This window comes from Homarus americanus, unplaced genomic scaffold, assembly GCF_018991925.1.
Source record: "Homarus americanus isolate GMGI-L3 unplaced genomic scaffold, GMGI_Hamer_2.0 scaffold57980, whole genome shotgun sequence".
Classification (NCBI taxonomy): Eukaryota; Metazoa; Arthropoda; class Malacostraca; order Decapoda; family Nephropidae; genus Homarus; species Homarus americanus.
In genome coordinates, this window is record NW_024716703.1 from 10,292,866 (window position 1) to 10,307,837 (window position 14,972).

The following is a 14,972-nucleotide window of genomic DNA, read 5'->3' on the forward strand; positions in this document are numbered from 1 at the left end:
AGTAGTCGTCAGCTGATAGTGTTCTGGAAGTCGTCAGCTGATAGTGTTGTGGTAGTCGCACAGACTGTTGTTGTGGTATTCGTCAGCTGATAGTGTTGTGGTAGTCGTCAGCTGATAGTGCTGCTGTAGTCGTCAGCTGATAGTGTTGTGGCAGTCGGCAGCTGATAATGTTGTGGTAGTAGCCAGCTGATAGTGTTGTGGTGCGCCTGCTGATAGTGTTGTGGTAGTGGCCAGCTGATAGGGTTGTTGTAGCGGCCAGCTGATAATGTTGTGGTAGTGGCCAGCTGATAGTGTTGTGGTAGCGGCCAGCTGATAGTGTTGTGGTAGTGGCCAGCTGATAGTGTTGTGGTAGCGGCCAGCTGATAATGTTGTGGTAGTGGCCAGCTGATAGCCTTAAAGTGGATTATCTATTTATTTGCCCACCCGTCAACTCTTCTCCCAATATGTCACCACTTGCCGAGGCTTCCTTCACTTTATTTGAGGGATAAAATTTACAAAAAAGAATCCTAATAACACTACCACTATAACCCCTTAGACCACCCATTACAACCCATTAATGTCAGTTAGTGCTTATATCACTCATTACAACAAATCAATACCCATTATATCCCCTTCCTACTCATCATGAACTATTAATACACATTATCACCTATTACCACCCAGTATAACTTTAATTACCCATTACCTCCCATTTCGACACATCACTACCCAATACTATTCATTATCACCCATTATTACACATTATTACCCATTATCTATTCATTATCACCTATTACCTTCTCTTCAGAATTCACCTTCACCTATTAGTATATATTTGCGGTCCTCGGCCTGCTGTCATTACAATCGATTCTTCACGGCCCACACATCCCTCAGCAACCCAGCTTTAAAGGAGTACGTGCCTTTGCAGTTGGCTAAGTGAAAGCGGTCAAGTGCATTGCCGACCTTGCTGCCTTCATGTGTACTGAGGGATTATTGAACAGCATGTTGTCTCTACTGACACTAATGGATCTTCACGCCTATGGGACCCACATCCACTACAAATTATCTTCTATTATTCATCACCGCCCATTATTCATTGTCACCCAATATTATTCATCACCACCCATTATTCATCATCACCACCCATTATTCATCATCACCACCCATTATTCATTGCCACCCACCATCACCCATTGGCGCACATTATCACTAATCACCTCTCAATATTACCAATTACAATTAACTGGTAAATCAAAAGTGTTTTGCATTATCATAATTGTACAACTTTGCCCAGGCTTAAATTTGCTTGTTTCTCATAAACTTTACCTCTAGTATCATATATTGTGGTATTATTAGTATTAGAACCATTGTGGATGATATAAAAAAGGAGACAACCCATTCTATCGCTGTTATCTTAGGTGGCATTACAAATTGATTCATGAATAAGAGGGTGGAGGGTGATGGGTTCATTAATACAACAAATGGAATCTAAACAAATGTTTGAATTCTCCCTCATGTGTCGCTTGTAGTGTGATATATATATATATATATATATATATATATATATATATATATATATATATATATATATATATATATATATATATATATATATATATATATATATATATATTTCATGTAGATCCGCAATGAAAACGTAGATAAGATAAATATTGATAAAAAGAGAAACAATGGAACACCTTTGCTTTCGTCTTTATTTAAGACATCTTCAGGGGCAACTGAATTACCGATACTACATGCTACGACGACTTAGGTCACTTGGGACACCCACGCCAGAGTTGAGGACTATCTACAACGCCTATATTCTCCCCAAACTAACGTATGCGTCTCCAACCTGGTCGTCTTCTCTCAACTCCACCCAACAACCTCAGCTAGAGAAGGTACAGAAAAGGGTCTGCAGAATCATGCTCGGCGCAGACTACTCCGGCTACATCAACGCTCTCTCCACCCTGGAAATGCCATCCCTCAGTGACCTCCACCACCAAGCATTAGCAAGGTTTAGCAGTGGACTACTGCACCATCCTCGTCATCGCCACCTCCTGCCACCAACAGTCCCCCATCCACCTCGCTCAGTCCACCACTACAACAAAATTCAGCCCATAAGAGCTGTACTGTACAGCCTTGTAAATGTATTCAACGTATGTCATTATGTCTAAATCAAATGGAAGTTTGTATATTTTCAGCCACCGGCTGCAACTCTATTAATAAACTGTTTAGCATTATTATTTATTATTATTTAAATGGACGGAAAGAGGCTTAAATACACAGGGTGACCTTATTAAAAATGAGGTCAGGTTATAATCATGACATCCACTAATCCACACACCAACACCAACACACACGCAGAGGAGCTTAAGAGAAAGGGCGACGTGACTAGTCAAGTTAAGTCAGATCAAAAATATGGGACCCACAAAATATCTAGCCTACATCTAACTCTAAGGTTTTCAACGCATTTTTAACCTTGGGCCACTGACAAATAAATTTATGTAACATATTATCAGTTTTGTACTGACCATCACTAAGGTTTATGAAATTGAATTCCCTAATCAAACTAGCTTCAACTAGAAGTCTTTCTGTAACACATAATGATTTGTACACCTCTAAGCTTTTTTCCCAATAAATGTGATGATTATTATTCCTAACATGAACGAACAGTGCACTGCTTTCACCCTGTGTCACCCTGTGTATTTAAGCCTCTCTCCGTCCTTTTAATTCAGTTGCCTCTGAAGACGTCTTGAATAAAGACGAAAGCTAAGGTGCTCCATTGTTTCCCTTTTCCCTGTGTGATTTTATCAATATATATATATATATATATATATATATATATATATATATATATATATATATATATATATATATATATATATATATATATATATATATATATATATATATGTATGTGTGTGTAGTGTGTGTGTATGTGTGTGTGTATGTGAGTGTGTGTGTGTACCCCGTGTTCGGTTATACGAGGATACCCTGGGTGGGGCGCGCAACCGCCTGCACTACACACGGAGATGTAAAAGTGAGCGGGCCAGTAGTACAATGATACGGTGTTTCAAGAGCAACCTGTTCATCCCATCTCATCTCGGTGTGGCAGATACGCATTAAACAAACGCGACCGCGGGACGACGAGGGTTTACCAAATGCATAGATCCAAAGATCAACACATGTTCATGTACCCCGCCTATCCTAATGTCCTTTAATTGGGAGTCTTGACGACTTCTTGTGGTCAGTAGGAACAAGGTTGTTCACTACACTATTAAAGAGGTAATCATCAACCTAGGCAGAGGTACAGATGTAGTCCCAGTAAGATATCAAAACTTTAGTCCTGCAGGAAACAAGACAGTGGCGAAACTTCTCTTGTAATCATTGATCATGCTGCGCCATCCATCCTACAGGTAAAGTTTTTACAGGTGAAACAGTGGGGGTCGTACTGGTCAGCTGTCACTTTTTCACTGATAAACTAGTGTGTGGTGACGCATATGAGCGGTAGGACAAAAAAGTTCTGTCAGTAAGAGCCGCTTGTGACTTGAGACGGATGCCATACAGAAAATTTCTGAAGTAAAAAAGACAAACTTTAACATGTGTGGGAGGGAGGAGCTATTACATCCTGAAGACTGGCAAAATGTTGCTCGATCGGTTCATTTTCAGTCGTGGCTATAGGTTATTTTACAGATATTTATATGCACACTTACATATGAGAAGCATACAGAGAAACAGTTTAATTAAAAACCCAAACTAGCGACAACAGGCGGAGGAGGAACAAAAGAACATAAGAATGGAGGAAACTGCAGCGGGCCTAATGGCCCATACTGGACAGTCCAATTTACACCCAACCCCTATTGCTCATATAAGCATCCAGCCTATGTTTGAAGCTATCCAGCGTATTCGATATTTGGTAACTTGTTCCATTCATCCACTACTGTTTCCAAACCAGTCTTTACCTATTTCGCGCCTAAATCTAAATTTGTCTAATTTAAAATCATTGTTACGAGTTCGCTCCTGGTTGGATAGTTTGAGTACCTTTGTAATGTCCCCTTTGTTTAGCCCTAACTTTCATTTATACACCTCTACCATGTCTTCCCTCGCTCAACGTCTCTCAAGGGAGTGAAAATTAAGATGCTTTAACCTGTTTTTATACTCAAGGTTCCTAAAGCCCGGGATTAGTCTTGTCATTCTCCTCTGGATTCTTTCCAAGGATTCTATATCCATTCTGTAATACGGTGACCAGAACTGAACTGCGTAATCCAGGTGAGGTCTCACAAGCGCAAGATATAATCTTAAGGTGACCTCGCGAGTCTTGTAACTAACACACCTTTGTATGAACCCAAGTACTTTATTAGCCTTGTTACGAGCAAAAACACATGACCGACTTACGTGTTTACTAAATAACCATCTATTTTTGTTCCCCATAAGATTTGTATTCGTCAGCTTTAGCTCACAAACTAAATCCCTTAAGTTAAATTTACTCTCTCTCTCTCTCTCTCTCTCACGGACGTCGGCAATAAAAACCTTCGAGCAGGAGGGTCTAAGAAGACAGGATTAGATAATCACTAGTTGACGCCTGAGTGACACAGGGTTTAGCCCCACGTCTAAATGTTGACCCAGCGGCAGCCGCCACCCATACAGTAAAGACCTCCCCTTCATTTTTACACTCACATGCATTTGCTAATGTACGTCCTGAGGAGCACCTTTGTTCAGCTGGCAATGCTCTTAACTCTTGATTAAAGCGAGTATAGTTTTGAGTGGTTGAACGTCCGGTAAGCGAAGCTATACGCCACCCACCCACACACACACACACACACACATTATATATATATACAGTATATATATATATATATATATATATATATATATATATATATATATATATATATATATATATATATATATATATATATATATATATATATATATATATTTATCATTTTTTCGACATCTTTTAGGAACAGAGAAGTTGGGGATAATCCCATCCAATATAAAGTATTTCTTTCACACATGAATGTTTTGAACACAATAATCCAAAAGTATTTCCTGCCCACGCAAACACTGCCTCCTTTTCTCATTGTTGCTCAAAGCGAAAACCCTTTTTTCTAAGAGGTCGATCAGCTTAGAGTAATAAAAAGAGGTACTCGGGGATTAAAGACCTTTATAATCGGCTACACCTCTTATAAATAGACTTTCGTGGATCAGACCAAGCAGACTGCCGTGATACCTACACAGTCATTGCTTTCATACCCACACAAATCCCTCAACAATTGAATTTCATTTTTTGATGTAACGATCATCTTATTCCAGAGAAGAGAACCTGGGACTTAATATTCTTTAATAAAGGACCATTTTTTTTCTAAATATAAACCATATGAATAAGATTATCCAGAGCTATGTTTATGCTGCCTACACATCCCATGACAGACAGACAGACAGGCTTGTGATCTTGGCACAGACACCCAGAGTTACGTAGGCTACCGAAATATGCATGTGTCTGCAATATGTTGTTGCATAGCTGTAAAAAGGCGAGTCAGAGATATATGGGCGCAATCATACACCTACCCACACCACGTTACTACTTTCACTACAATACTAAACTAACCGGGAACATCAAAGGCTATTGTCACCGCAACATATAGCATTAAAAGTACCACCACCACACGACCACGTCATCACCGTTACAACACCTGCTACTGCTGGCACACAACACCTACTCCAGTTGTATAACCTTCACCTGATGGATCTACAACAATCTCTCTCTCTCTCTCTCTCTCTCTCTCTCTCTCTCTCTCTCTCTCTCTCTCTCTCTCTCTCTCTCTCTCTCTCCATCTTAAAAAAATGCTTACCATGAAAAACCAAAATGCATGTTAAGTCAAGCGTCCTATCATTTTTTCCCTTTAAATTAGAATTAATTAATAACACATTAAGCTACTCAAAGTATTCACGACAAAAAGATTAACACAGAATGGCCTCGAAAATCCTGTGAAACACAACCATAACTAGACCAGGTGTCTGTGCCAGAGTCAACAGATGGATGAAAGTGTCTGTGTCTGTGAGATCGTTCTCCAGATTCTGGTCACTTTTGGATATAGAACCTTGATGGTATTGTATAGTTGGCCACGTGGCACTGGCAGTCATACTTTCTCAGTGGGACTGTTTGGGCGGGGTGACTATAAGGGAACTAAGTAAAAAAAGATACTGACGTGACGTGTAACCGATCTCACGTTATAAACTAATGATCTTTCACACGCTGAGGTCTGCCTAATAAAGAGTATGGCCGTGAAAGTGAAGGTGATGGATTGTCAGTCGTTCAGATGAGAATTTAAGGTTGTCATATCAGGAGTTCAAGGTTGCTTCGATGTTGATTTTGAGTCTCTGTCTGTGATTTTATGTTAAGAAGAGATTTATTATCTATTCATAAGCAAAAATATATGTTTTGCTAGCTTTCAACCCCTGATATGACCTCTTAAGCCTTACTACCATTGAACCCTTGATATGAAGTAAAGTGAACAGACATGAAAGAGATCCGGCTGATGTGAACACAACAAAGGCGACCTTCTGAGTAGTGAGGTTGGCAGGTAAGAAGAGTGAAAGTGATGAAAAGGTGAGGGACAGAGGACTCAGTGTGTAAATGTCGAGCAGTACTTAGTGACGTGTGTAGTGACGTGTTAGCCACGAACTGGTGAAGTAAGACGTCCAGGGGCAGGGGAAATCCCATTGCGAGAGAGCGTGTCAGACTAAACAATTTCTCTGCTGGCAGAGAACGCAGGCTGCTAGTATATTTACTTCCATTTGTGGTCTTGTGACGTGTGTGTGTGTGGTGACTAGGCTTGGTGAAATAAGATGTCCAGGGGGTGGGGGGGAATTCCAGAAAAAGAAAGAAAACGAAAGAAAGAAAGAATGAAAGAAAAAAAGAAAGAGAAGGTACAGGAGAACATTTATCAACACTGATCTTGGGAAATGCACGATATTAGAAGGTAAATGTGGAGCAGCAGTTTTAATGTGTGTGACGACTATGGTTTGGGGAGCTGAGTTATCAGAGGAGATACAGAGAGAGAGAGAGAGAGCGAGAGAGAGAGAGTGCAGAGCTAAAAACTTATCAGTACCGGCGAAGTGAACGTTGCAGAAACAACAATTCATTACCCACAAGTCCGTGTGTGTGTGTGTGTGTGTGTGTAGAATATATATATATTTTTTTTAGGATTCAAAGGGTTGGACGTGACAGTTGGTGAGCTTCAGGCTAGGACAGATTTAGAGCGCTGATGCATTTTTCGAATGGCGGCGCAGAAAGTTTCAGAGAAAATATTGGTTGTGTGACTGAAAGTTTGGAGTTAGAGAAAAGGTTTTATCTAGATTGTGAAAGTACTGAATTGTTGATCTTTCTCTCTCTCTCTTTCACTTTTTCATTCTAGAATCCTTGCCTAAGAAAACTGAACGCAACCCAAGATATCCCTGCTAATGGTCAACCTATGTCTGGTTAAGAGTCAGTGAGATAGGTGGGGTATCTTTCCCTACTGGAGCTTAACCACTTGACAACTCCCTTTCATCAGACCTAAAAATCTGATAAATCGATTTGTGATGTCGAAAGCTCTCGAGCAAGAATCCGAGACCATAGATCCCCGAAACCGAGATCTGACGAAAAAAGTTCACTGACAACTATACCATACATCATCGCCAACACCACTTTATGGTATCATGGTATCGAGGGGAAAGTTTTAAATTGGATAAAATCATGGCTCACCGATAGAACACAGAGGGTCAGCGTGGATGGTGTTAAATCTGAGTGGGCTGTGTAACCAGTGGGGTTCCCCAGGGGTCTGTACTGGGCCCACTATTGTTCATAATCTACATAAACGATCTAGATACTAGGATCAGCAAGTTTGCGGATGACACCAAAATGGGACGGCAAATTAATTCAGGGCAGGATGCAAATGCACTACAGGAGGATTTAAATAAACTGCAGGAGTGGTCAGGAAAATGGCAAATGAAATTTAACACCAGCAGGTGCAGCATACTTAATATTGCAAGAACAAATACTGTCAATGTATACAGACTTAACAACATCAACCTAGAGAAGTCGACTTGTGAAAGAGACTTAGGGGTACTTGTAAGCCCGGACCTACGGCCTAGAAAACAGTACGTTAATGTTCGAAATAAGGCAAACAGAGTATTAGGTTTTATATCTAAAAGTGTAAGTAATAAGAGTGCAGAGGTCTTATTGCAACTATATATTGTGCTAGTCAGGCTGCACCTCGATTATGAGGTTCAGTTCTGGTGCCCTTATTATATAATGGATATCAAATCACTGGAGTCGGTGCAGCGAAGAATGACGAAAATGATTCCGCGAAGAAACCTTCCATATCAAGATAGGTTAAAGAAACTAAACTTGCATTCCCTAGAAAGAAGAAGACTGTGGGGAGATATGATAGAAGTATTTAAGTGGTTGAAAGTAATCAATAAAGGGGATATAGATAAAGTTCTTATAATATCCGAGCAGGATAGGACTCGTAACAACGGATTTAAGTTGGATAAGATTAGGTTTAGGAGGGAGATAGGAAGGAACTGGTTAACAAATAGGGTGGTGGACGAATGGAACAAGGTTAGCAACTTTGTAGTAAGTGCTGGAGCGCTGGAAAGTTTTAAAAGGAGGCTAGATAGATTCATGAATGATAGAGAGTGGTAGTAACTCTCGACAGAAGCTGCCATGAATAGGCCAACCGGCCTATTGCAGACTCCTTATTTTCTTATGTTCTTCTTAATTGCCACCACAGCCAATAACATTTTTATAATATTTCTACCTGTATCCTCACCTGTCTCTACAACAACTGCCACAACCACCATAAATAACACTACCACAGCTCGGCTTATCTCTCCCAATTGACACCACAACTACCACTTTTACCCCTCCAACACCCACACAAATCCTCAGTACATCACCCTCACCCACCCACATGTCACCTCACAAGAATCGACAAAGCCACACACTCTACTAAACCCTTCACGGCGCATCATCATTAAGCGAGACAAAGTGACATACAATTATACGTCTCGGGGGCCTTTGAGTTACGCATTCAGTACAACTGACGAGCCTGTCTCCCCACAAGCACGACAAGCACACTAGGTGACGTTAATGAAAGCAATCAAGCATGGTGATGAGGATCTGCGCTCATTAAGGGGCAGGTAATAGTGTCATTATTCAAACAGGTGTACAAAGAGTCACTGGCGTCAACAAACACACCTTGCTTGGTTTGCTTCGCGCTTGCTTTGAAATAAATGTAAATCAGGACAACACCAATTTCCGTACCCAAAATCAAAACCGAATCGATTAGAAGAGTATTTGATTTTGTTAGATTAAAGTTTGTTTGGGTTTGAGTTCGATCGTGTTTCGGGTACGAATCTTAAGTTCTATGCTAATGTGGTGCTACCGTGCTTATCATAAGTTCAACAAATCAAAGAAATTAATAAATAATAAATAAACAAGAGAGATTATAAACAAATGCAGATGAGAGTAAGAATCTAGGAAGGTACAGTATTTATAATCCACTGAAAACTATACTTGTTTAAGAAGGTTCTCGACCCATGTTCATCTCCTCAAAGACATAAAAATCAATAAACAAACATTAGTGATCAATGAACGGATACACAAAAATAGTGTAGGAGGAAACAGAAGTCACCAGAAGCAAATTTGTTGATATCGACGCGTCAGCTGAACCAACACAAACAATGTTACTGTTCTTATCATTCTTGAAGCTTCTTAAGGAGTCAAGTCAGGCAGGGGTTTACAGTTGGCAAAATACTGTTTTTAGAGAGCGAGAAAGAGAGAGAGAGAGAGAGAGAGAGAGAGTGTGTGTGTGTGTGTGTGTGTGTGTGTGTGTGTGTGTGTGTGTGTGTGTGAATAAGATAGTAACAGTGTATCTCTGGGTTAAAAAATCAGTATCAATGCCAACATTCTTCAAACGTGAACAAAATACTAAATTCCTCGGAGTTATTGTTGATGAGAAACTTAACTGGAGAAACCACATACAAGCCATTCACAGTAAAGTCAATAAACAGTGCGGTATCATGTATCACACTCGACAGTCACTCACTCTCACAGCAATGAAAGAAATCTATCATGATCTTGTTTACCAACACCTGATACACTGTCACACACTATGGGGGGCCTCTGGCTCTTCAAAAACACAATCCCTGGTTACTGCACAAAAGAGAGTTGTATGGACAATGACCTACTTGAAAAAAAACAGATCACAAAAATGAAAAATTTGCTAAATTGAAAATGTTAAAATTCGAAGTTATTAACACCTACTGCTGTGCCCGTTCTGTTTACAAATCTATCAATCACTTGCTTGTTAATAATTGTTTCCAGTTCCGGAATAATCAGAGATACAACTTAAGGCGCCCATGCGCTCCTTTCAGTCCCAGACCTCGATAAAATATTATGGTGTGAAGGTGTGGAACAACTTACCCCTACCCAACCGAACAAAAACTACCCTATACGCTCCCTTCCTTTAAATCATCTCTTAAAAAATATCTATATTAACAGTACCTACTTTTATTGTACCATTAAAACCGTTTTATCGGAAATTATCATGTAAATAGATACGAAATTACCATTGCATTAAATATATTTGCCAACTAGACATAATCCTGACAGCTCTGTCCTCTTGTTCAACCTTAATACTGTACAACCCATGTTGTACTGCTCCCCCATTATATTTATGTTTTTCAATTCCACTGTAATTTATGTAAAAATAACAAAAAGATAATAATAAATAAATATTGAAGTGATAACCGTGGTAACATTACGAGATGTTCTTATTACCACCATGCTATTGCACTATTCCAGATGTTACTAAATGTTACATAATACTTCCTTGAGATAAATGTATAGTATATATCAGGTGCCTACAGTAGAGCTCAGGTTCTCCACTGGCTCAACCATGTTAATATTGTTATTATTATCCACTCTGTTTCTGTGTTTTTCTGGCTAAATAAAATTTTTAAATTCAATTCAATTCAATTCAACCTGACCAGAATTATGATCCGTGTATCAAATTGAGTCCACCTTGGTAACAGCGAGCCCTTAGTGTAGCTCCTTCCGGTTATGCCAAGTGTTAAAAATAATTAACTGAGAAAATAGATTTACTATTTCTTCTTCTCCTTCAGACTAAATAAGAGGACTGAAAATTTATTCAGGCCATATATAGGATGACGAAGCTGTAAAGGAAGTGAGCGGACACTTAGTAAACAACAATGCATCATGGTCCCGGGCTCCAGTTCCTCAGAGTGAGTCCAAACTTGCTTCCACCATGACCTACTAGTTTTAAGATCCTCCGGTGAAGGTCAAAGGTCAAGGGCAGGGTTTAATAAGATACTACCTCTAAGTCTACTCGATCAGTCTGAAGTGAACAAGAGATAGTGCCTATTTTTTCTTCCAGCACAGATCATAGGTCAAACGTTAAGGTTAAGGTTATTTCCCAGTATTGTGTAGACCATCCGCTGCACTATCATTCTAATATAAATGATAATATCAAACGTAAAACGTAATCAAGAAATAAAAATATCAAAAAATAAAATTCTTATCCGAGTCACAGTGTTATGTTCGTCTCCGCTTCCTTCTTGCTGATATATGATTGTGAGAACAGAGTAAATACATAATAGTAAGCATGTTCTTAGTACCGCTGCCTCGGGTTGCGTCCGCCAAGAGTCAAATATCACACAGGAATCAGAATGAAATGTGACTTTGTTGTGTTATGACCATTACTTTATAGATAAAATCGAAGAGGGGCAAATAGATTTTGAAGGAAACTCTAGTTCTCTGTCAACAGACTTGTAAAAACTCTAGTAGTAAGAGAATAAATTAGTGTTTCTTTTATATCTTACACGTGCGTGTCATAAAAATCTATCTATGGAATAAATCTGGATTAGAATTAAAATTAATGTGAGCAGTAAGAGGGACAGAAGAAAATTATATTTGTTTATCTTGTGTCCGCGTGTATGTGTGTGTGTGCGTCATGGTTCTCTTCATTGCTGTAAGAGAGAAGGAAAGTTCCCTACCCACACCACACCACACGACAAATAGGGATTATCTCATGACCTTAACAGCTGCATAAAAGTCAGCGTTTCTTTGATAAATAAAAACTCCTATTCCAACAACCCCAAGACCAGAGTGACAGGCACACTTAGTGGAGACAATGTAGTATTTATTTATATAATTCTCAATATGAGGTCTCTCTCTCTCTCTCTCTCTCTCTCTCTCTTAGTGACGCAGGGAACATCTCCCACGAAATCATACTTGAGGAAATGTCATCACGGTTTTGAAAGTCACAGTCCTCTTAAATTTATGTCTTAATGAAAAACACATTCCAGTGCAGTGACTCACGCTGAAAGGATTGTATGAATAGGGCGGCCAGTGAGCGTGCATGCATGCATGCGTACGCCTTGTTCGTGTGTGTGTGTGTGTGGTCTACTAAGGTAGTTAAAAATATCAAGTCACCAATTAGCGTGAGTTGGCACCACACTCGAGTGCCGTGTAGTTTACGGCAGCAGTCACACATAACCATCAACATCACCAACAGTCGTGGATCACCTCAGCCCACCTGTCTCTCACGGTACAGAGTGTAAGGTAGAAGAATATGAGGCAGGTGTTGTGTGAGGCACATTGTATCCCCTGCAATGTCGTGGGCACACAACCACCTCGGGGATTATCACTATGACTCTCTCTCTCTCTCGCTTCCACTCATATTCCTGACTCATACACTCTTTCTTTTTCTTTCCTTCCTCTTTTCTTATCGTTCACCTTCTCCATCTCTCTCCCACTTTTCCATTATTCGCCCCATCCTCATCATTCCTACTCTCCTGCTGCTGGTGTTGAGTATGGGGAGAGGGTGTATGGGGAGAGTGTGTGTGGGGACAGGGTGTGTGGGAACAGGGTGTGTGGGGAGAGGTGTGTGGGAAGGGTGTGTGGGGAGAGGCTGTGTGGGGAAAGGGTGTGTGGGAAGAGGGTGTGTGGGGAAAGGCTGTGTGTGTGTGTGGGAATAGGCAGTGAGTGTGGGGTAAGGGAGAGTGGAAGGGAGAGGTATAATGAATGGAGGTAATGAGAGAGTGTGTGAGGGAGGAAGGTAGGTCACTAGATACGTGTCAGGCGTCGCGTGTGCTGCCAACATTTAGGTGATGATCACAAGGGCAGGTGCTGGTCAGGTGAACTCTGTTTTCTGCCTTGTGATTAATAATAATAATAATAATAATAATAATAATAATAATAATAATAATAATATCATTATTATTATTATTGTTATTCTTAGTGTTATTGTTATAACTTTTATTATTATTATTATTATTATTATTATTATTATTATTATTATTATTATTATTATTATTATTATTATTCGTCGTAGAAGTAGAATTATTCTTAAGAGTATCAGTCAAAATACTATAACTGACAAACAATAAATAATAGTAATCACAGTACCTTTTTCTCTCACTTTAGTATCAACACTCAGATTCACCTGTGAAAGTTGACCATTATAGTCCCTGGCAGGTACTAGTGAGGGCAGGCCACCCTAACGGAGAAACGGTGTTATTTATCTCACCACCTTGGGCAACCTTCCAACAAGTCAGATCTCGGGGCCTTACATTACCTGCTTTCATTAATTCCTGAGTCTTGCTGGAGGATGAGTGAAGGTATATAGTTTATTGTTGAAAGAAAGAGAAGAAACTAGGGAGAGAGGGGTGGTGAGAAAGAGAAAAATCAAGGATGGGTAGGAAGGAGGTAGGGGTGGGGAGGAGGTAGGGTGGGGAAATAGGAGGAAATTGAATTTGAATTTTGCCGCTTACAGCAGCGGTAGCGCAAAGGGATTACAGAGTATGGTTTACAAAGGTTCAAAATAATTAACTATCGTGGTCAGGATATTATGGCATTGAATGTTACACAGTATTTAAAATAATTTATTTGTTTAGTTCTATACATAAAGGGTAACTTATTCGCAACTGCGTGAGTACAGCAGAGTGAGGCAATATGTCTGGCCGCACACTTTGTTATTCACATTTGCGTGAGAAGTATTCAAGCACATTGTGTATTTGGTTCTATACATGAGAACTGATATAGTTACTAAGTGCAAAAAAAGTGGATACAATCTTAATATGTCTGTGCCATTTCACACACAGTGTGCTTGAACATGTCCCTAAACGGTTCTATCTTTACACAGTCGAGGACGTAGTGTTCAAGTGTGTGGCCATATGTTTGACCACACACTTTACATTTAATCTTGTTCACATCTGCTTAAGGAAAATACTGCCAGAGGCACTTATATCCTAACCTTAGTCTAGCAGTTACAACATCTTGTAATGTAGTGATCTTGTTACTTGCTCCATATACATGTTTCATTTGATACATCTCATCATGGTAAACTATGGATTGACTATTGTCTGTTGCATTTGTCTACTTGCGTCAAATTCATTAATAAGTTCCTTCCTAATTACAGTTTTAAGGGTTCTTTTTGACAGACCCAGATTGTATTCAACAGTGCCTTTGTTAGATGCGAGTTTGGCGAGGGCATCAACTCTGTCATGTTCTTTGAGGCCTATGTGAGAGGGGATCCACAACAGTTTGATCTTGACACCCCGGTCAACAAGGTACGCATATATGTGTCTGGCTTCAAAGACAAGCGCGTGAGAACTTGAGTTGAAGGTGTCAAGTGCAAGTAGTGAGGATAGAGAGTCAGTAACGATGAGACTGTCAGTGACAGTGGTTTCAATGAATTTAATAGATGTGAGTATGGCAGCTAACTCATTTTGTAGAGTAGATGCCCAGTTGTTAATTCTAACTCCTTTCTCAATTGTATTACCGTTAGGTTGAGTAACAACGATAGCACTTCCAGCCCACCCATTGTCGGTGTTAAGAGATCCATCAGTGGAGATGGTCTATGTAATATTATCATCAGTCTGTAGCGTGTGTACGTGTACAAGAGCTCTCACTTTGG